At 48.7% G+C, this 23983-nt stretch overlaps 1 long non-coding RNA gene across 3 annotated transcripts; it reads left to right on the top strand.

The window, feature by feature from the left end:
- The first annotated feature begins 7746 nt into the window (after positions 1-7746).
- Positions 7747-23318, top strand: LOC140848648 (uncharacterized). Of its 3 annotated transcripts, none has more exons than XR_012129741.1 (3): positions 7747-8252; positions 16749-16814; positions 22128-23318. It is a non-coding gene; the product is annotated as an uncharacterized lncRNA (long non-coding RNA). The 3 variants fall into 3 exon arrangements; XR_012129740.1 differs by lacking the exons at positions 16749-16814; positions 22128-23318 and adding exons at positions 8364-8451; positions 8924-9289; XR_012129742.1 differs by lacking the exons at positions 16749-16814; positions 22128-23318 and adding exons at positions 8364-8489; positions 8924-9289.
- Positions 23319-23983: the final 665 nt, after the last annotated feature.

Below are 23983 nucleotides of genomic sequence, written 5' to 3'. Positions count from 1 at the left end.
TAAATCATTTTATAAACTAAGGTGTGTCTGTTGGTAGGTGCTCAGTAGATATGATTAGTTGGAGGACAGAAATGCCAAAGATGGGATGGAGGAGCCAGACAGCCCAAGTGTCTCTGCTGCCCACGGAAAGTCAGTCTTTCTACAAAGGCTGGTGAGAGACAGGAATTTGTTTGTGAAAGATGAGGTTCCTTTCAGATGGAAGTAGGAAGTCTTGCCTGGCCCCACCCTGTATCCTTCACTGTGGGCCCTTTAGCTCTGCCTCCATGCTTATCCAGCAGCCTCTGGGGCTTCACCCTAGATCTGCATCTCGGGGTATAACCTTGAGGTAATTATTCAGCAAAAACTATGGAGGGAAGTAGCAGTATGGATGGAGCTGGAGGATAAATAGCCATGGCCCCTTCCTGCTCTCCTATAATCTAACCTAATCACAAGTGCGGTCAAGAGAGCCCTATAAAAACACATACTGTATTTATCGTGGAGATATTGTTGATACTGTTTATATTTGTTAGGGTACTTCTCAGCAGCTATAGTTGGGGTTGTAGAAAACCCAACTCAACTAATAAGTGGAGTTTATTGGCTTAAGATAATGAATCTTCAGGCATGGCCTGATAGGTTAACCTTCAGGCACAGTTTGATACAGCAGCTCAGTTCTGTGGCTCTGTTCTCAGTCAGATTTCCCTTGGGTTTCTAAGATGGCTCAAAAAGTTTCTGGGACTCTGTGTTTCTAGATTAAAATGCAGTGGAAAAGAGAAAGTACCCTGGTGTCTCAAAGAAGTCTGGAATGAAGTTTGTTGGCCCCAACTGGCCTACCTTGGGTCTTGGCTGCAAGGATGGGACATGTTAATGGACTTATGCCAATTGGTGCCTGCCTCTGAAGCTGGGGGTGGGGTCAATTTCCAGGCTGGGGTCAAACACCAGGCTGGGAAATTCAGGGTCCCATTAGGAAGGGAGAGTCAGTGATATGGCACATCTATCATCACCATGTTCCCTTTGTGAGGACACACAGCTTTGCTCTTTCATACCAATGGGCACGTTTGTACCTATGGATACCATGACTCTTGCATGTGTGTTCTTTTTCAGATAATAAAGAAATTAGGGAGAAGAGAGAAATGAAAGTCAAATAGGATAGAGCCAGGGAGAATTAGCACATAGATATTAATGTCACAAGCGTACACTTTGTCCCAGCCTCTCTGAGCCATAATTTCCTCATTTATAAAATGGGGATACTAATCCCAGCATCACGATATTAAATGAGAAAAGGTCTGTAAAGATCTATGTAAATAAAAAGGGGTGGCCATCCAATCATTCAACAATCACTTTTAAGCACCTACTATGTGCCAGTTCCTATGCTGGGGATCTAATGATGGACAATACAGACATGATCCCTGACGCAAAGAACCCTGAGTTTTCCAAGTATAGGAAGCTGTTATGATTATTAAAAATGCTATCTTCAGAGCTGCCTCCCTAACCAATCTTGAGTGGGTAGTGACATTGCCAAGTTCTGCAGACTGGTGGACTGGGGCCTTGAACACGGAGCTGCCAACTCTCTCCCATGTGACCCAGGACCTCTCCCTCCCCACGCAGTAACTACCTCCTAGTTAATGAGCCAGATTGCCTCTGGTGCACTCAGGAGCCACGTTTGATGTTGCTCTTTCTGGCTCCGGGAGTGGACAGGCCCTCCCCAAATTACTGCTGGTAATTGGGGTGGAGAATTAATCACAGATTTGAGCTTCCACTTTCCCCGCAGGCAGCTCAGCACTGCTGCCCAGAGAGGCAGAGCAAGAACACCAGGGAATGAGTTTTGTGCTCTGGGATGAAGCCACTGGGAGGAGGTCAGGCCAGCTCTGCTCTGTGTGCATGTATGTCTGGGTGCACAGCTCTCCTGGGCGTGCGAGGTGTGTGCTGGGGGTGGGGAGGAAGAGTCTATGAATGTTGGGATACAGCTGGGCAGGGGCAGGGCCCTCCCCAGAGAAGACCTGGGTCTAGACCTTGTTCCTCTGTCCCTATTTGGGTCACTAGGGCCCAGTAGCCTTTCCCCAGTTGGCCTCAGTTTCCTTAACTGTAAAACAAAGATAATCCTCACCTTGGTCCTTATCGTCCTTAAGATGTGTTTATGAACAACAGTGAGACCCTGAGGACAAAACTGGACATGGAAAGAGAAGGACACCCCACAGGAGCAGAATGACCTTGAGGTCAGGGGCTGGACTGCCTCTGTTCAAGTCCCAGCTCCCCCGTTTACTAGCCATGTGATCTGCCAGGCTGTGCCCTGAGTTCTCTGACCTCTGGACTTCACCTCTCTTGGCCTCAGTTTCCTCATCTGCAAAATGGGTAAAGTTTACTCAAAGTCTCTGTTCCTCCATAGCTCAGTCACCTCAGGCCACAAACCCACCAGGGGCCCTCTGGCTGGGAAATGAGGTGCCAGGACACCTCCACTTCGGGTTCCTGTCCTTGACAGCTCCTCACACCTTCCAGCTCTCCGTGCTCCCCAACCAAAATTCATCAAATCTAAGATTACTGTCAATTGTCCAACACCAATATTTTACATACCGTAAGTGAAGAAAAAAGGCCACCAATTAAAACAATTAAATCACAACACAATGCTTCCCTATCACTTAGGTTTTATTTTATTCTTACCTAAAAGAGCCCTTTCAGGCAACATTCGTTACCATAAGTCAATCTTGTGCATACTGTAACAGGAAAATAGAAGTGAAATGTTAAGAGAAATACAAATGAATTGGCCAAGATATTTCTCAAACATCTTCACATTCGAAGTCTAAGTTTTCCAAATTATTTTCCAGCTCAAACTTGCTGGAGAGCAAGTTTTCCCACAGTTTTGTCTTCTGGGCCAGGAGGAGTGTGGGGAGAGGTTGGCAGCCTCTCTTAAAAAACAGCTTGTCCAGCGGAGAAAGAGAAATACCAAATGATTTCACTCATCTGAGGAGTATAAGAACAAAGGAAAAACTGAAGGAACAAAACAGCAGCGGAATTACAGAACCCAAAAATGGACTAACAGGTACCAAAGGGAAAGGAACTGGGGAGGATGGGTGGGCAGGGGGGGATAAGGTGGGGGAAGAAGAAGGGGGTTATTAAGATTAGCATGCAGGGGTGGGAGGGAGAAAGGGGAGGGAGGGCGGTACAAACACAGAGAGGACAAGTAGTGATTCTACATTTTGCTATGCTGATGGACAGTGACCGTAATGTGGTTTTTAGGGGGGACCTGATATAGGGGAGAGCATAGTAAACATAGTATTCTTCATGTAAGTGTAGATTAAAGATTAAAAAAAAAAAGAAAGAAAGAAAGAAAAGGGGGATTACTCCTTGATAGGATAAAACAATTGGTAAATCAAAGATTAATGCATGCTTTAAATATCCTTAATGTTGATCACTTAAAGGGTGTCAGATGATCAGCTATGGAGGTACTCTTTTCTGATAGTATTCCTTTCTCTTAATAAAAATAAAAATAAAAAAAAAAAAAGCAGTTCCTGTATGCTGACCTCCAATGAGTTCTGCACAGTGGTATAGAGGTCATGTCAAAGTGTGGGCAAAGGGTCTGTTTGTTTCTATGCAGAAGATCAAGGCCTAGCTTGGCTACCCAGAAAATGAACTAAGATACAATATGAGGAGGAGCTTCCGGCATCAGCACTCTCTGGAGGACTCATGCCGGGGGATGATCATCAAAAAGCCTCCACAGGGATCCGGGCGATGCTGCAGTCATGGCTGCGTCCACCCCACCGTTTCCTGGACTTGCCATAGGAATGAGGAGGGAGATGTCTAGGCTGGCATGTGCATACAGTGAGACAACGAATTTGACCAGATCTGTACTGTTGGAACTCAATCAGGAGTTGGGAGGGGTGCAAGTTGTAGCACTCCAAAATCTTACAACTATAGACTGTCTATGGTTAAAAGAACATATGGGATGTGAACAGATCCCAGAAATGGGTTGCTTTAATTTGTCTGATTTCTCTCAGACTGTTCAAGTACAGTTGGACAATATCCATCATATCATAGACTAATTTTCACAAATGCCTAGGGTGCCTAAATGGTTTTCTTGGCTTCACTGGAGATGGCTGGTAATTATAGATTTGCTTTGTTTATGTCACCGTATTCCTATTATGTTAATATGTGTGCGCAGGTTAGTTAGCAGTTTAAAACCTATACATGCTTAAGGTACTCTACAAGAAGATATGTCAAAGAAATAATCAATCCTCCCATGTTTTCTTCCATATGCTACCTCTATAGCTTTTCTTCTTCCTTCCTAATTACAACCCTTAAATAGAATTCATGCCACATATCGAATTTACCGAGTATCATAATTCCTCCAGGTGGTAAAGATACCTCGAGACAAGTGCTGGGCATAGAAGCCACAGGGCATAAATCTGCAAAGAAGTAAAAAGCTAACCTTTGCAAACAATATGGCTTCTCTCTCACTTACCAACTTTACATCTCCCTGTATGGCCCCGGAAGATGACTGGTTAGCCAGAGACGGGTAAGATTCCTCAAGGGAGGAACAACCTAAGACAGGCACAGTCGCAGGGGGGCCAGCAGGTGAGAAATTGGGAAACAACAGTGGTGAAGCTTAGAACCTCACCCCCCCGCCCCTGTTTTGAGAGAAAGCTTCTGCATCCGTGGATGTTTTATTGCCCTTGTCTAGCTCGGATTAGCACATAGTCTACAGGCACACACCTGATCATCTACATTTGCCCTCTTACAGCACTAAACTATGTTTTCTACCTTTATCTTGCATCTACCTACCACTTCAGCATTTTATTAAAAATAAAAATAATAATAATAATAAAGGGAGAAATGTGGGATCTACATATAAATCAAGTATAAAAATCAAACGAATATTCATATTTGACCTGATTGTTTATAGTTCATAATGCGTGATCAAAACCGAAAGTTTCTGTGATGACTGCCCTTGCACTGTTCACCCTGTAAGAACTTATTCACTATGTAAGAATTCGTTCACCATGTAAGAACTTGTTCGTTATGCTTCAGAAGATTGGAGACTGACGAGAACTAGGCTTGAGATGGATTGATAATTGTGCATTGAGCATTGACTCCCCTATACAGAATTTTATTGTTGTTAACAACCATTTGATCAATAAATATGAGAGATGCCCTCTCAAAAAAAAAAAAAAAAAACAGCTTGTCCTACACTGTACTTCCTTTCAACCCCCTGACCCTCCTGCCTTGGGAGGCCACTTGTCCCCAAACCAGCAAAACGGTGCCACTGTATAAAGCAGAGAGATTCAGAAGAGACTGGAAGATTACAGCCGCCCACCCCCACCCCCTGAGAGGAGCTCAGAGGGCAGGAGATGAGACTGCAGAAGTTTGGGGATCCGAGAACAGAGAGAAGACGGTGGGCCCCATCTGGAGCTGGGGAAACAGTGATGATGGAGGGCTGCCAGGCTGTACCCTGAGTTCTCTGACCTCAGACAGGGTATATAGCTGTCCAAACTTCCAAGAAAGGTGCGTGGTGACCCTGGGCCAAGGCAGCCAAGCCCCCGCCACTGGAGACCAGGCAAGATGATGAAGACTCCTCAGGGTGGCCGTGAGCCACATGGTCTGACGTCTGCCTCTGATTCCACCCAGACGCCAGGTGGCCCCAGCTCTGGTCAGCAATATTTAAGTTATTTACTGGAACCTAAATGCTACTGAGGAAGGTAGAAGGGGTCAAAGATGGGGAAGAAGAACCCTAAATTAATTTATTCAAGGCCAGCAGCTCCTAGCTAGCTGAAAATAATCTGAAATGCTAGAGGTTACCCACTGGCATGCTTATGTTTCCATCATCAGGGAACTAGGAGCTTCAGACATAAACTACATTCAGTTGCACAAAAATAAAGTGTTTCTTGTGTCCTGAGAAATCCATGCCCACTGCATACTCAAATACACCTGCCTCCGTAAATAGGTGAGTATGCATGAATATATCGACATACGCTGAAAAAAGAGAGACATCAAATGTTAACATGGGTTTCCTGTTGATGGAGCTACCCTGGTTTATGTCAGTGGACACACAGGTTTTGTAGCTGTAACAAAGCAGGAGCTTCCATGAAAAGCAGTGGCTTCCGTGAGAGGAGAAGAACAAGGAGAACATACACAGTCCAGGACTGATGCGGCAGCTGACTGACATGTTGGGTCCCAGGCTCCTTCTGTGTTGTTGCTCTGCCCTCCTCAATACTTGGCTTCCACCTTATGATCTGATCTGGCTGTGGCTGCCGCAGCTCCTTCCAACACATCTGCATTCTACCTAGTGAGCAGGGAGAAAGGGGGAGGGGGTGGGCAGGTTTCTTTCTCTTTTTTTAAGAGTACAATCCAAAAGTTGCCCTCATCACTTCCTCTCACATGACTTGGACATAGCCTGGTTACATGGTCACATGAGCTGCAAGGGATGCTGGGAAATGGAGTCTGGCTGGTGGCCACATGTCTGCTGTTAGGGAGAGAGCAGTCTGCCACGGGGATGGTTTTCAGTATTCCTTTTTGTACTTCCGTAGTTAGGAAGTTATTGTTGATTGTGTTTTTATGTTTTTTCCTCCTCTGTCTGAAGGAAGGCAGTGTTATAGGAGGAAAATGAGGACTAGACTGGGTTAAATTCTGCCGCTTTCTAGCTGGGAAACTTTGGGCAAGTCACTTAAACTCTCTGTGGCAGATGCTGTTGTGTGGTGCCCAGATGCTCCCCCACCTTAAAAAAAGGCCCTGACGCACATGTGTCCCAGCTTGGAGGAAGATGGTGGCTGACAGCTCTCAGAGTCCCTCTCCAGGAATTGCCTTCAGCCAAAGGGAGCCACCTTGTCCAACCAAGGCCATGCCCCTCTGCTGGGACCATCCACATCCAGTGACTTGCCAGTGTGGGGATACAAGGGCCCACGCCTTGCCTCAGTGCAGGACATCTCTGAAGGACATTCCAGCTCCAGAGCCTCCTATGGGGTTGGCTGAGGCCATTTTTTGGATGCACCACAGTCCAGCCTCCCTGTCCACCCCGTCCAGCTTCCCTCCCTGCCACACGCCACAGGTATTGATTATGAAAGAACTTTTCAATTAACTCCCTGTGTGCAAATCTCCATCTCAGAGTCTAGCTCCCAAGGAAACCAACCTAAAACACACTCTAAGTCAGTTCCCTGGAACTGTAACAATATCAGGCAAATGAAATGTGATGTTTTAGGTGAAATGCCCAGCACATAGTAGGTGCTCAGTAAATAACATTAGCAAACACTTAAATAGATAGCACTGGCTCTGCCAGACAGTGTTCTTTGCCCTATACACACATCACATCATTTCCTCTTCACAAGAGGCCCATGAGAGAAGTACCACTATATCCCCATTTTATAGATGAAAGAAACTGAGGCTTGGAGAGGTTAAGTAATGGGCTCTAGACACCCAGCTTGTAAATCCTCAGATGCAGCACTGATACCTGCCAACTGGTGGGTCAGGATTACGAGGCCAGAGCCAGGAAGATGGACTCAGCAACTCCAGGTGAGGAGCCTGGACATTGGGCGCCTCTGCTGAGAACCTCCATCCACGTCACCTCACGGGGTCTTTCAAGGCTCCCGCCCATGAGACCACGGGTAGAAATGCTTTGTAAACTGTACTGTGCCAAATACCTCAGGGGCGTGATCATCTCTGGGGATTCTTCCTAGAACAATTATAATAGTGCCCATGTGTGGGGCGCTCACCATGTGCCAGCCCTGCATCAAACATCTGACAAACATTAAGTCATTTACTACTCATCAACCCCACAAGGCAGGCAGCTGTCTCTGTCTGCTTTATAGATGAGGTAATAGAGGCTTGGGGAGGCTAAGTAAATCGCCTTAAGTCCTAGGGCTGGGAGGTGGTGAGGTGGGATGAAAATCCAGGTCAGTGTGAGTCTTGAGGTTGTCCCTCATCCTCACCCTGAGGCCTGTGACAGGATAAGGCCCCAAAGCAACTGCCCCTGAGATCCCGAATCGGGAGGGCAAGTTTACCAGGGCTGGCCCATCTCCCAGAGCAGGGATCCCAGGGAGCCTCCATGGGGTGGGGGGAACACAGGGCCACCCCAGAGAAGCCCCACATTGACAGGCAGACTCAGCTTTTTCCCATGCAGAACCCCCTAGTCTGAGGGGGGAGGTCCTGAGCATGCTCCTGGTGTGGCAGAAGATGTGCAGCCCTGCCTGGAGGAGCCCGCAGTCTGATGAGGGAGGCTCGGCCGCTGGCCCTGGCTGCGCACGGTGGGGAGCTCATCTGCCAACAGCGACCCCAGGAAAGAAGAAGCAGAGGTGAGAAGGGGCCGGAGCTGGGGGGTTATGGGAGGACCCGGAGCAGGGAGTGGGCCAGAGGCCAAGGCCGAGGCCAGTCACTCCTGCCTCACCCAGCCCGTGTCTGTTCAGGCCTCTGCAGGAAGCCTGTAACTGCCCAGAAGCTGGGTGGCCAGTCATGAGGACATGACGGGGCCTCACAAGGAAGCCACAGAGCCTGGTGTGTGGAACCTGGTGACTTCTGAGCTACCCCATAAGGTTGTGTGTGGACAGGCTCCACCATCTCTCTGGTCCGCTCCCTCCCCTACCTGCTGTGTGGCACTCCTTTTCCTTTCTGGGCCTCAGTTTCCCTGTCCCCCAGTTGGTGGGGAGGGATGGCCCTGGAGTCTCTGTTTCTCCATGGCTCAGTCACCCCAGGTCACAAACCCACCAGGGGCCCTCTGGCTGGGAAATGAGGTGCCAGGACACCTCCACTTCGGGTTCCTGTCCTTGCCGGCTCCTCACACCTTCCAGTTCTCTGTGCTCCCCCAAACCCCCTTTTTAGGAAGACTGTGTAGCCAAAGCCAGAAGTCAGCCCTTGGCCACACAGTGACTTTGACTAAATGACCTGCTCCCTCCCCGGGCTGGGTGCCATGGCACATTCCGGTTCCCCTCCTGCTGATCTGTCTCCTCCTTTCCCCCAACTTTGGCAGGGTGCAGGGGATGGGGGACACTTAGCAAGACTCAGCTGTCCCTCCGTGAGAACAGCTCCCAGGGGCTCGTGGGCTTTCCAGCTGTGCAGTGTCCCCAGGCAACCCTACCAGGTTTGCTGCAACGCTCCCTGCAACACCTGCTGCTCTGTTCTCATGCGCTAAATTATTTCTCTCTTCCCCATGCTCAACAGTGAATAAGAACTTGATATTCCCTGACCCAGGCAGGTTTGCATCTGGGACCCAAAGCTAGGCACCCGTCAGACTGTAGGCTCTTACAGAGCGGCGATGGGGTGTTTGTTGCACATTTTTGTACCCCAGTTCTGGACTCCAAGCCTGGCATGTAGATGTTCAATAAATGTTCAAATAAATATGGGTGACTGGATGGTGGAATAAATGCACGAAAGTGCCCTCATCTGTACAGTTGGGATGGATGGTCATGGCACTGACTTCTTGGTTGTTGGGAGGAGAAATCAGAAGTGCCAGTGGGGGGCTTAGCACATGCCTGACACACAGCAAGTGCCCGGTGCATGTTGAGTCTGATCACCATGATCTGCTACAAGCTGGCAGAGCAAAGTGATGGGAACTTGCACTAGTCACCCTGCTGGTTTCCTTAGGGCCTCGATTCAGATTCCTGCCCATAGCCTTTCAGAGTGAGTCCAGGCCAGGATCTGATGGAGGAGTTCAGAACCTCTGAGTCTCAGCCTTGAACTCCGGGAGACTTGTGGGCCACTCAGACCCCAGTGTTGTTGCCAGTGCCCACAGCAGTCAGTGGGAGGGGAGCCAGCTACTCTCCATGAGGTCCCCATCCAAAAGCACAGAGGTGAGGCAGGACCCTGCACAGAGCATAACCAGCCTTTGGGTCAGTCTCTGGCTCTCTACTGAGCACCTGCTATGTGCCTCCACATGGGGACGGTGGGCCTGGGTAAGATGTAAGAGGCCCCTGTTTACGTGGAGCTTGGAGTCAGGCAGACTTGGTGTCCAATCCTAATGGGGTGGCCATGGAGGAATCCATTCACCTCTCTGAGCCTGAGTTCCCTCAAGTTGCAAGCTGACACCAAGGACGAAGGGAATGCAGAGTAAAGCCTCTTGCAGTCGTGCTGCTGGGTGCAGTGCATAGTATTCAGAAAGCAGCATCCACCTTGTAGGCTTCATTACAGAATTCAGTCTCAGGCCTCAAGCGTCTTACATTCCAGCTGAGGAGACGGGACTGGTAAGAAGCAAGCTAGGAGTCCATAATTCCAGCCACGATGCAGATCCCAAATGATAAGCAACTGGAAAGAGTTAAAATGGAAAGTCACCTGGGTTAGAGTGATCCGGGAGAGCTTCCTGGAAGAGGGGGCCTCTGAGCTGAGCCCAGGGGAGAAATAGGCTGATGGACTGCTGGATTTGGGTGGTGTAACAAGGGGCAAGGAGTCATGGTGGTGGGGTGGAGCCCAAACACGGAACCTGGGTACAGTGTCAGGGGGTGGCAGTGGTGTGGTCTGAGGGCTGCCAAGGACACTTTGGGGTAGGACAAGAACAGGGTGGGAGGCAGGGCCCACCACCTTCTGGGGCAAGTGGAGGTTGCTAAGTGCTCCTGGTTTAAGGAGGGCTTATCTTTTCCACACCCAACAGGGTTGAGAGTCAGTTTTAGCAGCTTAGGGAAGCGATGAGAGGTTGTAGCCTCCCGTCACCTTCAGGATCAGTCCAAGCCCCTCAGCCTGGCCCCTGGGGCCCTTTGTGCCTGGCCACTTCTGACTGCCCCAACCTGAGCATCCTCACCAGACCCTCTAACCATGCTGAACCATGCCCTGTACCTGAACATGCTCTGGGCCTTTGCTCCACTGTCCTTCTGCCTGGAATGCCCTTTCCCCGATGCCTACCTGGCAAACTCCTACTGATCCCTTAATACTTGGCTTAAAAGTCACCTCCTCTGTGAAGTCTTCCTTGATCTTCCCAGGAAGAGTGAACTCTTTTCTCCTCTGTGCCCCACAGCACCCCCTGCCTTCATGCGTCATAGCAAATGCATTTTGCTCTGCCATTACTGGTTCTGTGGCCTTGGGCAAGTTATTAAATGTCTCGTGCCTGCATTTCCTCACTTGTAAAATAAGGGCAATAATGGAACCCACCTTGAATGGATTAATGCTTGTAAAAGATTTAGAACAGTGCCTGGCACTTAGTAAGTAGTAAATGTCACCCATTATTAAAATAATTACTGTTACCTCATAGGGCTGTTAGGATTCATGAGTTATTGCATGTCAAGTGCTTAGCACAAAGCTGAGCGCATAGTAAGCCCTCAACAAATTGGACTTGTCTTCCCCATTTTTACCACCATCATCGCGATCCTTGGCATCATCAGTTTGCCCCCCTGCCACCCCAGATTGGACCCCCGAGTCACTGCTGTGCCCCGGCCACCTTTGGTGCAGCACAGACCCAGGCACACAGTAGGTGCTCAATAAGTGTTTCTTGGGAGGATGAAGGAAGCAGTGCCCTGGCCTGGGGCATTGAGGAGGGGAAACTGAGTGAGGCTTCAGAGGGAGAGTTGTCAGGACCCACCCTAGGGGTGGGGTGAGCAGGAGAGTGGGCTGGCATTACCGTGGGAGCAGCCACGACCAGGAGGCTCTGTCCCCTGCAAAGCCACTCCAAACCCGCTTTGGATCCAGCCTCTGTTGGAGCAGGAGGGCTTTGAGAGGGATTTGGGGAAAAACAGGTCCCCTTTGAAGCCAGCTCGCTCTAAGCCTCTGGTCTCAGGGCTCATGGCCAGTCCTGGATTCCGCCCTCAACCCAAGCTCTTGCTTTGGCCGATGTGTGGGGTGGCTCTGGGTGGGGAGGGTGTGTGCAGCTCAGGACAGTCTTCTCAACAGCCAGAGATGTAGACGGGGAGGGAGAGTCCCTGGGGTGCAAGCTGAGGGGGTATGAGAATTAGTGAGGGCTTCCTGGGAGAGGTGTCACACACACACACACACACACACACACACACACACACACACACACACCACCAAAAACGTCTCCTGACACTGCCAAACGGCCCCTGGGGGAAGCCACTCCTCATGGGAGCATTGCTCCATGTAGGTTCTCCCAGAAAATCCTCACAAGCCTGAGGAGTCAGTCCTGTTATCAGCCCCATTTTACAGGGGAGGAAACTGTGGCCCAGAGTACTTCAGTGCCTTACCCAAAGTCACGAGCTCTTTGTGGGCCAAGTGGGCCTTGAGTGCCCACTGACCATCTACGTAGCGGCATGGAGCAGGCAGGGGATGGCTACAACTGTGGGTTGGGGGCGCAGCTCTGGCGAAGAGAGAGCCCGCCTTTGGGAGGCAGTGGTGCCTGGATGGGGTTCACCCGTGGGACCGGACGAGGTCACCCAAGGAGAATGGAATGCCCCTCCCTTCTCCTGGAAGACGTCTCTTCCGTCAGCCCTGCTGTCTGCCCCATCACCGGTTTCTCCCCCTTTTCTGGATAGTCCCCAAAAGCAAACACAGGGACGGTCATCCTCCTTGGTCCCACCTACCCCCCATCTCCTGCCCCGCGGCTCTGCTCCTGTGACAGCAACATTCCTAAGAGAGCAGGATGGTCTGGCTTTTCCCATCACTGCCCCCCTTTCTAGAGCCCCACCCCCTGTAATTAGGCTTCCCTCCCAGCATGCTACCAAGGCTGCAGCCTCCATGCCACTGAATCCAGGGGTCATTTCTCTGTCCTCATCTCACTGGCCCTCTCAGCAGCCTTGGACACAACTGGCCTCCCTCCTTCCTGTGGCACTTTTTTCCTCAATTACCACACTGTCTTGGCTTTCCTTCAATTTCTCCGTTGAAAGTGAAGGGGCCCAGGGTCTGGTCTTAGCACCCCCTTCACTTCCCTACTTACATAGAAGAAAATACACAGATGGCCAGCACACAGAGAGAAAGGTGCTCTGCCCCACTTACAAGAAATGCCCAATAAAACAGATGAGATGTAAGTTTAATCTATCACAGTGTCAAAGATTAATAATACTCAGTAGTAGTGTAGGTATGGGGGAATGACCACTTCCATTCCCTGTTGGTGGGAAGAATAAATGGCATTGTCTTTTTTTGGAAGGCAACTTCTCATTATCTAGCAATAGATAAAATAGAATAGAATGATCTGTCTTATACTTTGTCCTAAGCTTTGTTTATTGACATAATTTCAGATTTACAAAAATTGCAAGAATAATACAAAGAATTCCCAGATGCCCTCCATCTAAATCACCTATATTCCCCAATTATTAGCATTGTAGTACATTAGTGTTCCCTCTTCCTATATATATATTATTCATATTCATTTATATTTTGCATGTATTTACATATTATATATACATACCTTTCCTAAACCACTTAGCAGTAAACTGCAGGTGTGACATCCTTTTACCATAAATATTGAAGTATATATTTCCTAAAAGCATGGAATTTTCTTACACAACCAAAGTACAATGATCAAAATCAGCAAGTTAATATTGAGACAATGCCAGGATCTAAACCAGAGACCTTATTGGGATTTCAGCAATTGTCAGAATAACATGTTTCAGCAAAAGGAAATACAAACTCGTGGGTGGCATCCAGCCATCCAGTCTTAGTTTCCTTTCATCTGAAACAGTTGCTCCTCTGTGTTTCCTGACACTGACATTTGTGAAGCTTTTTCACAGAATGTCTCTTGGCTTTTGTTCGTCTGAGGCTTCCTCATGAACAGACTCAGGGGATCCACTTGCGTGTCTCTCTCTCCCTTCTGCCTACAATGCTGGCTTCCTAGCTTTTCAGCAGCTTCCTCCTCCTCCTGTGAGTCTGACTTCAAATGTCAGAGGAGCCTTCCTCGGCCACCCTGTAAATAGGTCTCTTTTATTTTCCTTATGACAACAACATCCTGCCTGTTTCCTTCACAGCACTACTAGTCATCCATAATTATTTATATGTTTGTTTGTTTGTTTATCATCCATCTCTGTGGATAAAGGAAGCCCTATCTGAGCAACAGCCTTGCCTGACCTGTTCTTTGCTTCCATTCCAGAACCTAACACTGTGCCTGGCATAGAGTAGGTGCTCAGTAAATATTTGTTGGCTAAATGAATAATGATAGCAAATAAAAGCAAGTTGCCAAATACGATATATGATATTTGCATGATCCATTCTTGTTGGAAAAATTCATGCATATGATTTTATATATATATATGTGTGTGGGACTCTCTGGACAGATTCCCATCATATGGCTTAACGTGGTCACCTCTGGGGAGGATGGTTGAGGGGGATGAGCTTTCACTTTTTTACTTTATACAGTTCTGTATTGTTTGATTTTTTTTTTTACAATGGACATGTATTATCATTGTAATAATTTTTTTAATGCTTCTTTAACGAAAATAATACATTCCCTGTGGGAAGTGCTCCCCAACCAGTTCTCCCTCCTCTGGGAACAGTTCATCCTGTGCGGGCTTAACTTATGCAGTTGCAAGGTCAGGGGCTCCCAACTCTCTCTCCTGCCCCCCATCTCCTCAGATGCTGGGGCTGAACGAACAAGTGGCTAATGAGCAGAACTCTGGGTCCAGGGCCAATGTGCCAGACCCACTCCTCAGAACATTCTGGAGGGGAACAGAACATTCTGTTCACATCACCAGACTGCTACCAGCATCCTGCCAGCAACACCCTTCTCTATCTTCTGCCTGGCAAACTCCTATTTGCCCTTCAGGACCCAGTTCAAATATCACCTCCTCTGGGAAGCTTTCCCAAGCTCCCACCCATTGCTCCTTGGCACTTACTCTGTTCTAGCAGGTACTGAGTTGAAGCCCTTATCAGTGTCCCCATTTAGAGCTCCCTGAAGCCAGGACCTGCCCCTGTTCATCTCTGACTCCCAGGGTTCAGCACAATATTGGGGTCTCATGTCTTCTGCCAGTGTTAATGGAAATATAGCAGGTAACCTTTTAGCTTAAAGGGAGGGTAAGCTCTCAGACTCTTCCCAGGAAAAGTTCATGCAATGAACTTCTCAGGAAAAAAATTATTACAATGATAATACATGTCCATTGTAAAAAAAAAATCAAACAATACAGAACTGTATAAAGTAAAAAAGTGAAAGCCCATCCCCCTCAACCATCCTCCCCAGAGGCGACCACGTTTTGCCATATGATGGGAATTTGTCCAGAGTCCCACATATATATATATATATATAATCATATGCATGAACTTTTAGCTTAAAGGGATGGCCATCACAGCACCCCGCACATAGTAGGTACATCCCCAGGATGCAGCTCAGTGTCCAGCAGACAGTAGGCACTCAGTGTCATCAACCGAATGGATGAGTGTGTCCTGACAAGGATGATCAGCTGCCCCCTCAGAGACACAGAGAGTGGAGGTTGCCCTAAAAAGCAAACTTGAAGTTCTCCCATAGCTCAAGAGCAAGATGAAGTTCCCTTGCAGAAAAGTTCCCAGTTTTCACTCTCCCAGGGAGATCTGCATCCATCCATGTGGGAGAGGCACCTTGCCATGGGCCCTAAGCATCTCTATGCCTTTTTGCTTGGTATACCAAAAATGCACGCCCCTGACTGCTCTTTACCCAGGCCACTCGCCAGGCTGTTTTTGCGGCGATCAGCCTGGAGGGATGAGGGGATGCCTACCCCTGGAACAAAGGGTAGCCTTGCTTCCGCTTTCAAGAAAAGCAGTGGACTCCTCAAACTCAGCGTTCCTCTGCTGATGAGTGTGTGCCTCCCACTCCCCTCGGGACCTTTCTCCAGCCCTCCAACCCACCCAGACCGCTCCTCCTACAATCCATCTCTCCCCTCCATCCAACCGGCAGCCACTGGAAACAACCGACAAAATCATTAACGCACAGGTGTTCAGCCCTGAGAATCCTTTTGAGTAACCTCGCCCTGGAGTAATTAACACATTAATGGCAGCTCAGGGGCTTAATCTTCTGTTCCCTAATATATCAAAAATGCCTCTAGTGGTACCCCAGATGTTTTTTAGGTGGTGCAGGGGAATGAACACGGCATTAGATGGCATTGAATCCCCCTGGAGCATTTTATCCCTGTTAGAGTTCTTTTTCATTCCCTCTGAGCATCTCAAGGAGGAAGTCTCAGGCTGGTGTTTCTCTTGTCTTTAAACTTGCCAATCTCCCTCTCTAGTGAGCGAGATCAGGCGTCGGGCTCTCAGAACTTCTGCCCGGCTAATGTCTCTGGCTTAACTTTAATAAAAATGATTGCACTTTCCTTACATGTATATTATAGGAATCTATTTAGGACAAGTAACACTGGTTTTCCACTTACCAAAGTTATGTAAAACTGTCCTTCAATAAAATGTATATACAACAGCCAAAAAAAAAAAAAAAAAGACTGTCCTTCTTAAATAACTCCAAGTCTAAAAAGTGAGTCCACTTAAAGACAAAATATTAAGTGAGGAATTCAACTAGAACATGGATATGGCCAAAGTTGGAAAGTTGAGAAACATGCCACAGTTTGAGGGATGGTATCGCTAATGGCGGAATTCCAGGTCTTCAGGTGATGTAGGTAGAAGCTCTCTGGGCAGTGGCTCCTGCAGCCCCCTCCAATCTGTCCCAGCCTGGCCCTCAGCTATATTCAGACCCACCTGGCACTTGCTGCTCTCTGAGCATCCATCCTGATATCCACATAAGAGGTTCTCTGCTTGAACAATAAAGCTAGGACCACCCACAGCGAATGTCCCACTGCCCCCATTTCACAGCAGAGGCAACTGGAATCGGAAGTGAGAGACATAAAGCTACCACACTGAAGAAGAGCTTCGAGGAGCCCCAATATCCAAGAGTATAACAGTGGAGGGGCTTCTCTCTGGGACACAGCCCTGAAACGCCATCCTGTCTCTGCTCCCCTGTGTTCCTCCCTCAGGTTGCTGACCTGGACTGCGGTATCCTAGCCATATATTGACGGCACCAGGGAGGAGAGAAATGTCAGGTAAAGTGGCATCTGAGGTGACCTGAATTCTTCCCTATTCATGTGGAAGCAGAACAACCCACTCAGAGCAAAGGGACCAAAAGTCAATTCACCAAACTATCAATTCTCCGAGGAAACCACTGGCCAAATTATTCAGAAATGTAATGTTTTAGACCAGGGGCTGGACAACTACAGCACAGAGACCAGATCCAGCCCACCGTTTGTGTTCCTATAGCCCACAAATGAAGGATGATTTTAATGATTTTTAATGGCTGGGGGTGGGGGGGAATAGAAAGACTATTCCATGACAGGTGAAAATTAAATGAAATTCATAAATGAATGTGCATGTCCATAAATAAAGTTTCATGGGGACACAACCACACCCATTTGTTACATACCGACTGTGGTACTTGCACACTGTGATCTGAGCAGTTGCAAAGAAACCCACCGCTCTCATCTCTGTACAGCTGCTCAGTGCGCAACATGTCCCAGCGACACGGCTGTTGACAGAGTGCATACCAGCACAGTGCAGCCTTTTTTAAAATGATTCTTACTAGTACATTCCCATTAAGTCAAAACAAGAAAAGTGGGCATCGAACGTTGCACTTTTTTTATTGTGGTAAAATACACATAACATGAAATTTACCATCTTAACCATTTTCAAAGTGAAGAGGTTGGTGGCATTAAATACATTCACATTGTCATGCAACCGTCACCACCATCCACTTCCAGCTTGAAAAACTGAAACTCTGTATGCATTAAACCCAAACCCCCCAACCCCTGGCCACTACCATTCTGCTTTGTCTCTGAATCTGGTGACTCTAGGTATCTCATATACACAGAATCTACGGCGTTTCCCTTTTGTGACTGGCTTATTTCACTCAGCATGTTGTCCTTGGTCAGTCTGTCCATCCATGTTGCAGTCTGTGTCAGAATTTGCTTCCTTTTTAAGGCTGAATAATATTCCATTGTATGTGTATAGTACAATTTATTTATCCCTCTGTCTTTTGATGGTCAAACGTTGCACTTTTAAGATACAGTGTGAAGTGTGTATTATTTTGTTGTTGAAATTCTGTATCAAAATGTTGTGCTTATTATGCAATGACATTGTATCTCTGCTCAAAGAAAACAATATTATGTCTTGGTCCAGAGCACCTACAATATATATACTACCTGGCTGTCTATAGAAAGGGTTGGCCCACCCCCATTTTTGCTTTATCCTAGCTTCACAGCAGCCATAGGGCTGGACAGAAAGTCTGACTTCCTTGCATGCAAATGTCAGCATGGTTCCATTTCAAATACAAATTCAAATGCTCAGCTTTTATCTGCAGCTTTGTGTGGGCTTCCCACAAACCCACGTGGCCCTTTCCTCTTAACTGTGCGAGTGAGCCCTGCACCTGGCCCAGAGCCACCCTGACCTCCGCCCCTGCCCCCGCCCCCAAGGTGGCCCTGTCCTGCCTTACCCAAACATTCTATCATTCTGGCAGTATTTCCTGATTCCTCTACTGTACCCAGCCCTTGGGAAGCTGACACTTAAGGAAGGGGATAATGTTTATGCCCCAGACCTATCCCTGCCTTCCCCGCCCACATGCCCCACATCTTTCTGAAATTAATCACAGAATCTGCATATTACAGGATCTGAGATGCAAAGGTGTGAATTATCTGAGCTTTTAAGCTCTTGAGTTAGTAGACGCTTACAATGGAAGAAATGCAGGACCTTAGACCATTAAAATGTTAGGATTAGGGGTACTAAATTGTTTTTAAAGAATAAAATAAAATGTTAAAAATGGTGACCTGAGAACCAGGGTCTTCGGACAATGGAATATCAGGGTGTTCTCAGTGCTGCGGAGGGTCAGGGACCCACCTCTCACCTGGGTCATGACTCCCTTCCGGACCCCCAGAGGCCTTCCTCTCCCTGCCTGGTGCCAGGCCCAGGATTTTGTGGCCCAGTCACACTGTGAGCTTCCGAAATCAGCCCTGCTTTCCACCCACCCCTCCATTGTCTCCCTGAAGACACCCAGAGCTGTTGGAGTCTTCAGGCCTTACTCACACGGTCTCGTCTGCCTGGCTCTCCTTTGCCTCTCTCCTCACCTCCCTACCTTCCCAGCTGACAGGCTAGCTACTCATCAAGGGCCTCCCCAAATGTCACCTCCACCAGGATGTGCCCTTTCATTTCCCTGGGCAGAGGTCACAATGCCCCTCTATCCTCAGACACCTTAAGCCTACAAGTCCCTTTTTATCTCAGGACCTCAGTCTCAACATCTGTCAAATGGGAAGAATAAACCCCCCTCCCCTGAAGGGTTGTTGCAGGGATGCAATTAGGGAACACAGAAAACACTTAGCCCAGTGCCAGGCACATAGCATTAGGGGCAGATCTCAGGGGGCACTCTGGCTCCAGAGCCCCTGCTGAGGGCTCCAGGCACAGGACCTCCATGGGAAAATGCAGAACCGGTTGAGCGCAGTGTTGAACCTGAGCCCAGGAAGAAGGCAAGTGTGCACGTGGCAGGGAGGTGCCCATCCAGGAAGACTCCCTGAGAGAGGATGGACTGCCTTTGTCAGGAAGTGCTTAGCTGATGACAGAGAATGAGGGTTAAGGGTGGGGTGAGCATAGCAGCTGATTTGACCCCAGCCTTGGAGAGAGTGACAGGTTAGAGGAAAGAGCTAGGAAAGGAATGGGGGAGGCGATCATCTAGCCTGGTGGGAGGTTAAGGTTTTAGCTCTGACAGAAGTCACCCCAGCAAGCAGGGAAAGGAGCAGTGCATTTATTGAGCACTATGCTAGGCACTTGCCATAGGCTGGGTCGGTCCTCACCAAGCCCCAGCCTTGAGATCGAAAGTGTTTTAGCAGAAGAGCCGGGACGACCTGGATCCAAATCCCAGCACTGCTTCCCCATGGCTGTGACTTGGCCAGGTCACACCCTCTCTCTGAGCCTCAGTTTCCTCTTCTGTAACACAGGGATAATATTAGGCTAAACTAACTAAATTTGTCCACATTTGGTTATTTTTGACCTATAAAAGATGGTAATTTCACATGGTTTGTCCTAAAAGATCCTGGCAGGTTACTGAGAGGATTAAATAAATTAATCCACCTAATTTCCTTGGTCTAGTGTCTGGCACTTAGTATGTAGCTCATCTTATTTAATTTACACATTAAGTAAGAACATAAACACTAGCTCCTCTGATTGAATTGTCCTCATGTAACAGATGAAAACACTGAGGCTCAGAGAAGTTAAGTAACTTGTCCAAGGCCACCCAGCTGGCAGGCAGCAGAGAAAGATTCAAACCCAGACACAAGCCCAGCGCCCTGGGCTCCTCCTCTCTGGAGCAGAGCCCCTTCTGTCTCCACCAGGCAGCACAGGGACCAACACCTGAGTCTGAGCAGCTCAGGCCTTCTTTCTACATCATCTTGGGTGCTGGGGCTCCTGGGACCCCAGTTCCATCAGCCATCTACTGGGACCTCCACCCCTCCAACTCCCTGCTCAGGGGCCTGAATCACAACCAGCTGAGAGGCTGGGACACCCGCAGGCAAGCAGGGCCCCCTGGGTGAGCAGGGTGGGGGGAGCTGGGGGTAAATCAGGAGGTCCCCAGGGAAGTGGAGTCGGTCAGAGCCAACTGTGACCTTTGCATGGACTCGGCTTCCCTTCTAGCACAAAGGAGACTTTCCAGGACTTGGGAGCCCAGGAGAGCGAGCGCGTGTGTCCACGTGTAGGTGTGTGTGTGTGGGGGGGGTGTTAAGAGGATGCGTGTGCCTTGTGGGTGGGGGACCGGGTGGGGCTGAACGGGGCTGCGTGGGCAGCCCCCGTGCACACCGGAGCCTGTGCGCACCAGAATGGTGATGGAGAGGCGTGCTAGCAGTCACGCCCCGTGAGTGTGGGTGTGTCGTGGTGGTGCGGGGCTGCAACAGGCAGACCAGCAGGGCGTCCGGGGCACAGCTGCTGGAGCCCAAGGCCTGGCTCTGAGCCCTGACTCTGCCACTTGGTAGCCGTGTGACCCTGGGCAAGTTACTGTCAGATCAAACCCAACAAATCCAGATTGAGGAAGGAGAGACTCAGTCAAAAGGATATGGCAGGGGGGTGCTGGCGCTGTTGTGGTTGGGAGGTTGGGGGCTGTGGCACCAGAGAGGCCGCCTGGTGGTAAATTCTGCAGGCATCACTAAGGCTGGGCAAAAACGGGTTTTCTTCCACAGAGGGGAATAAACAAGGCTGGAAGAACCGGCTGTGGAATGGGCTGAAGGGGTGGAAGCCGGAAGGTGGGTGGAGACTGTTTTGCCCTGAGGCCAGCCTGTTTTCCGGAGGGGCTCTGTGCTGGCTGAGGGTGGCCCAAATTCAGGGGTCTGGAGGGAGGAAAGAAGTTTAAGCGGGGTTAACAAGCATTTCGTCCTGACTAATCAATGAGACAAGCAGTTTGGCTAATCATTTACCAGGCAAAGAACACTAGTTTTCAGGACCCTGTCGGGCCTTGTCTTCGGGAAGCCAGGGAGGCACCTGAGAGTCCTGGCTGAGTCACAGGGGAAAGGGGTTTCTAGGCAGTAGGCTGTTTTCTGCAACACAGGTTGGGCTTTCTTAACCTTCAGGCTTTGTCAGGCTCTCAGGGCTAAATCTACCACTGTCACCACCTACTTCTCTGTGCCTCAGTTTCCTCTTCAGAGGAATAGCAGCCCCTGTCTGGCCATCTTACTGACAGCGCTCAATGGGTTTCCATGGGAAAGTGGCTCCTGGCATGAGGCAGGTGTTCCACACTCTGGCTTGTTCCTGTGTGGGAACCAGGTCCCTGATCCCACCCTTCATTAAGTGGTTATGAGCACCTCCAGGACCCAAAACAGGTGCTGGGGAAGGAGATGAAATAGAGGTCCCTGGACACCAGCGGCTCACTGCCAGGGAGGGGCAGATTCCCACCACTCCCTGCATTCAGGGTGAGGGAGCCTGGGGCTTGGGGAAAGGAATGGGGTTGCAGGGGACAAGGAGGCTTCCGGGGAGCTGACAGTCACAGAGTTCATGGGCCTGAGGCAGGACAGGCTTGTGTATGAGAGCTCTGTGAGAGGAAAAGAGAGCCAGATGCAGGGGTTGGGGTGAGGGGGTGACTGCACACGTGCGTCTGGGCCAGCGCGTGAGGGTCAGCACATCAGTGCAGAGTCTGGTTCGTGGGTGCAGGGACTGAGGCTTCCTCCCCTCCCTGGCCGGGAGTGAGGGTGGCTCCAGGTAGTGCAGCCCCACACAGCACCCCAAGGCCCCACCCCAGAACCCACCACGGCCTGTGAGGACAGGAGGCTCACTCTCTGGCTCCAGGAGAGAACACACTCCTACAGACCACACGTGTAACCCTCATTCATTCTCAGGTGCAGAGAGGCCCCCAGAGTGGGCCCTGGGAAGGTTACAAGTGGATGCACCCAGCTTTGCTCTGTGTGGTTATTTCCTGGCCTCAGGATGGTGGAGCAGAGGAACCTCAGAGGCTGCTGGTCCCAACCACGTGCAACAGCAGGAAACATCAACATACTGAGCCCCGAATTCTATTACAGACAGTGGAACAGCACATCCAAAAAATGTGTCTAGGATACACCTCTGTGGGGTCAAACCCAACCAGGGCCCCAAGAATAAAACTCCGTATTGAACTCAGTGTCACCATAGCAATCTTAGAATTGTCCCCAGGAGCCAGACACAAACAGGGAGATTCAGTGTGGAGTTTCAAATATCTGTACCAGGCTGGCCCAAACAGGAAGTCTTTGAACACAGTTGAGAATAGAATCAAACAGTAAATCCAGACACCGAGCCTCAGCTCTGAACTGAGAAACAGGGAATACACAGGTTGAACCCACAGGAACCAGGCTACATAATACTCCCTTTTTAGGTCGTGGGAAATCCTATTCATGGAACTCGGACTCATGTCCCATCAAGGTCATCGCAAAACCCCACATCTAAGTCTGAGGTTTCTGAGGACACTAAAGAGTCTTAGAGGAGATAACCCATAATGGGTTGAGAAGTTAAACCCACAATTCACTCAAGGAGGCAAATCGTCACCTTAGTGGGCCCACATTTCTTAAGCTTGATAAGAATTGAGTAAAAAAATATGTAAGAGAATCAAACATGTAGTAGCTCTATATTTGTGTTAATAAATAACGGGTGCATGTTTAGAATTTTAAGTATTTGTACAATTTAAGAGAATGTATTCTATGGGAATAGTAAATCAGCCCTAAGTTCCTAATTTAAAATGCACAAATGAATCATGGTGTGATTGAGACTTGTGATTTTAAGTTGAAATCTAAGTTTGTCAACAGTATTAGAATAGCTATGAGAATTTAAATTCACAGTATTTATAAGCATAAATTATTAGATTTCTGAGAACTATTTAAGTACTTGAGAAAGTTTTATCTTTAAGGCAAGTGAAGTATTTTAAAAGAAATTGACTATATTAAACGTATAAAATAGTTTAAAACGTTTAAATGTGTTTAAGTAACTGAGATTGTAAATATTCACCCAGTATCCCTTAAAAATTATTTTTAAAGTTGCCATATTCATAAAAGATTTTTAACCTGAACTCAAAAGCTGAACTGGGATCATTAAATTTATAACTATAATAAGTTGAATGTTAATTTTTGAAAACCAAATGAGTCTCTGAATGATCATTTCTAGGCAGAAAAGCCTGAAACACCAAAAACTCACATTGACACCATGTAAGAATAGCTGCGGAAATGAACATCAAGTCACCCATTCCCACTTTCCCAGTGACTTGAGGTCCCCGTGGGTTCACTGGACTGCTCAGATGGACTGGGCTTCCTCAGGCAAGGACCTGGGTCTCTGGACCGTTCATGTCACCTTCTCCAGACAGACCAGCCTATTGGTCAGCCTCTTGCTTGGCCCTCATGAGTACTGGCTGTGTGCAGACCCCACCCACCAGTAACAACATCTTCTAGGCACTATGTGTGGGGGCTGACGTCTGGGAGGGGTGGTGGTGGGCTTCTTTCTTTGAGCCCTTAGACGCTGGGGACTTCTGTGTCAGTGGCACCTCCTGCTGGAAGCTGGGCACATGGGCACAGCCAGGCAGAAAGGAGCTCAACCCGACGTTTTCTGCCCAGGGAGGGACAGAAAGGGCTCCAAGCTCCAAGATTTCCTGGACCTGCCACAGAGAAAGTCCTTTAACTTCCCCTTTGCCTCTCTCTGAGGTCTGTCCCATCTTGGCCCTCGTCACTGGTCACCT

The sequence above is a fragment of the Manis javanica genome, chromosome 4 (assembly GCF_040802235.1).
Source record: "Manis javanica isolate MJ-LG chromosome 4, MJ_LKY, whole genome shotgun sequence".
Classification (NCBI taxonomy): domain Eukaryota; kingdom Metazoa; phylum Chordata; class Mammalia; order Pholidota; family Manidae; genus Manis; species Manis javanica.
This window is presented reverse-complemented; position numbering and strand designations above follow the sequence as displayed.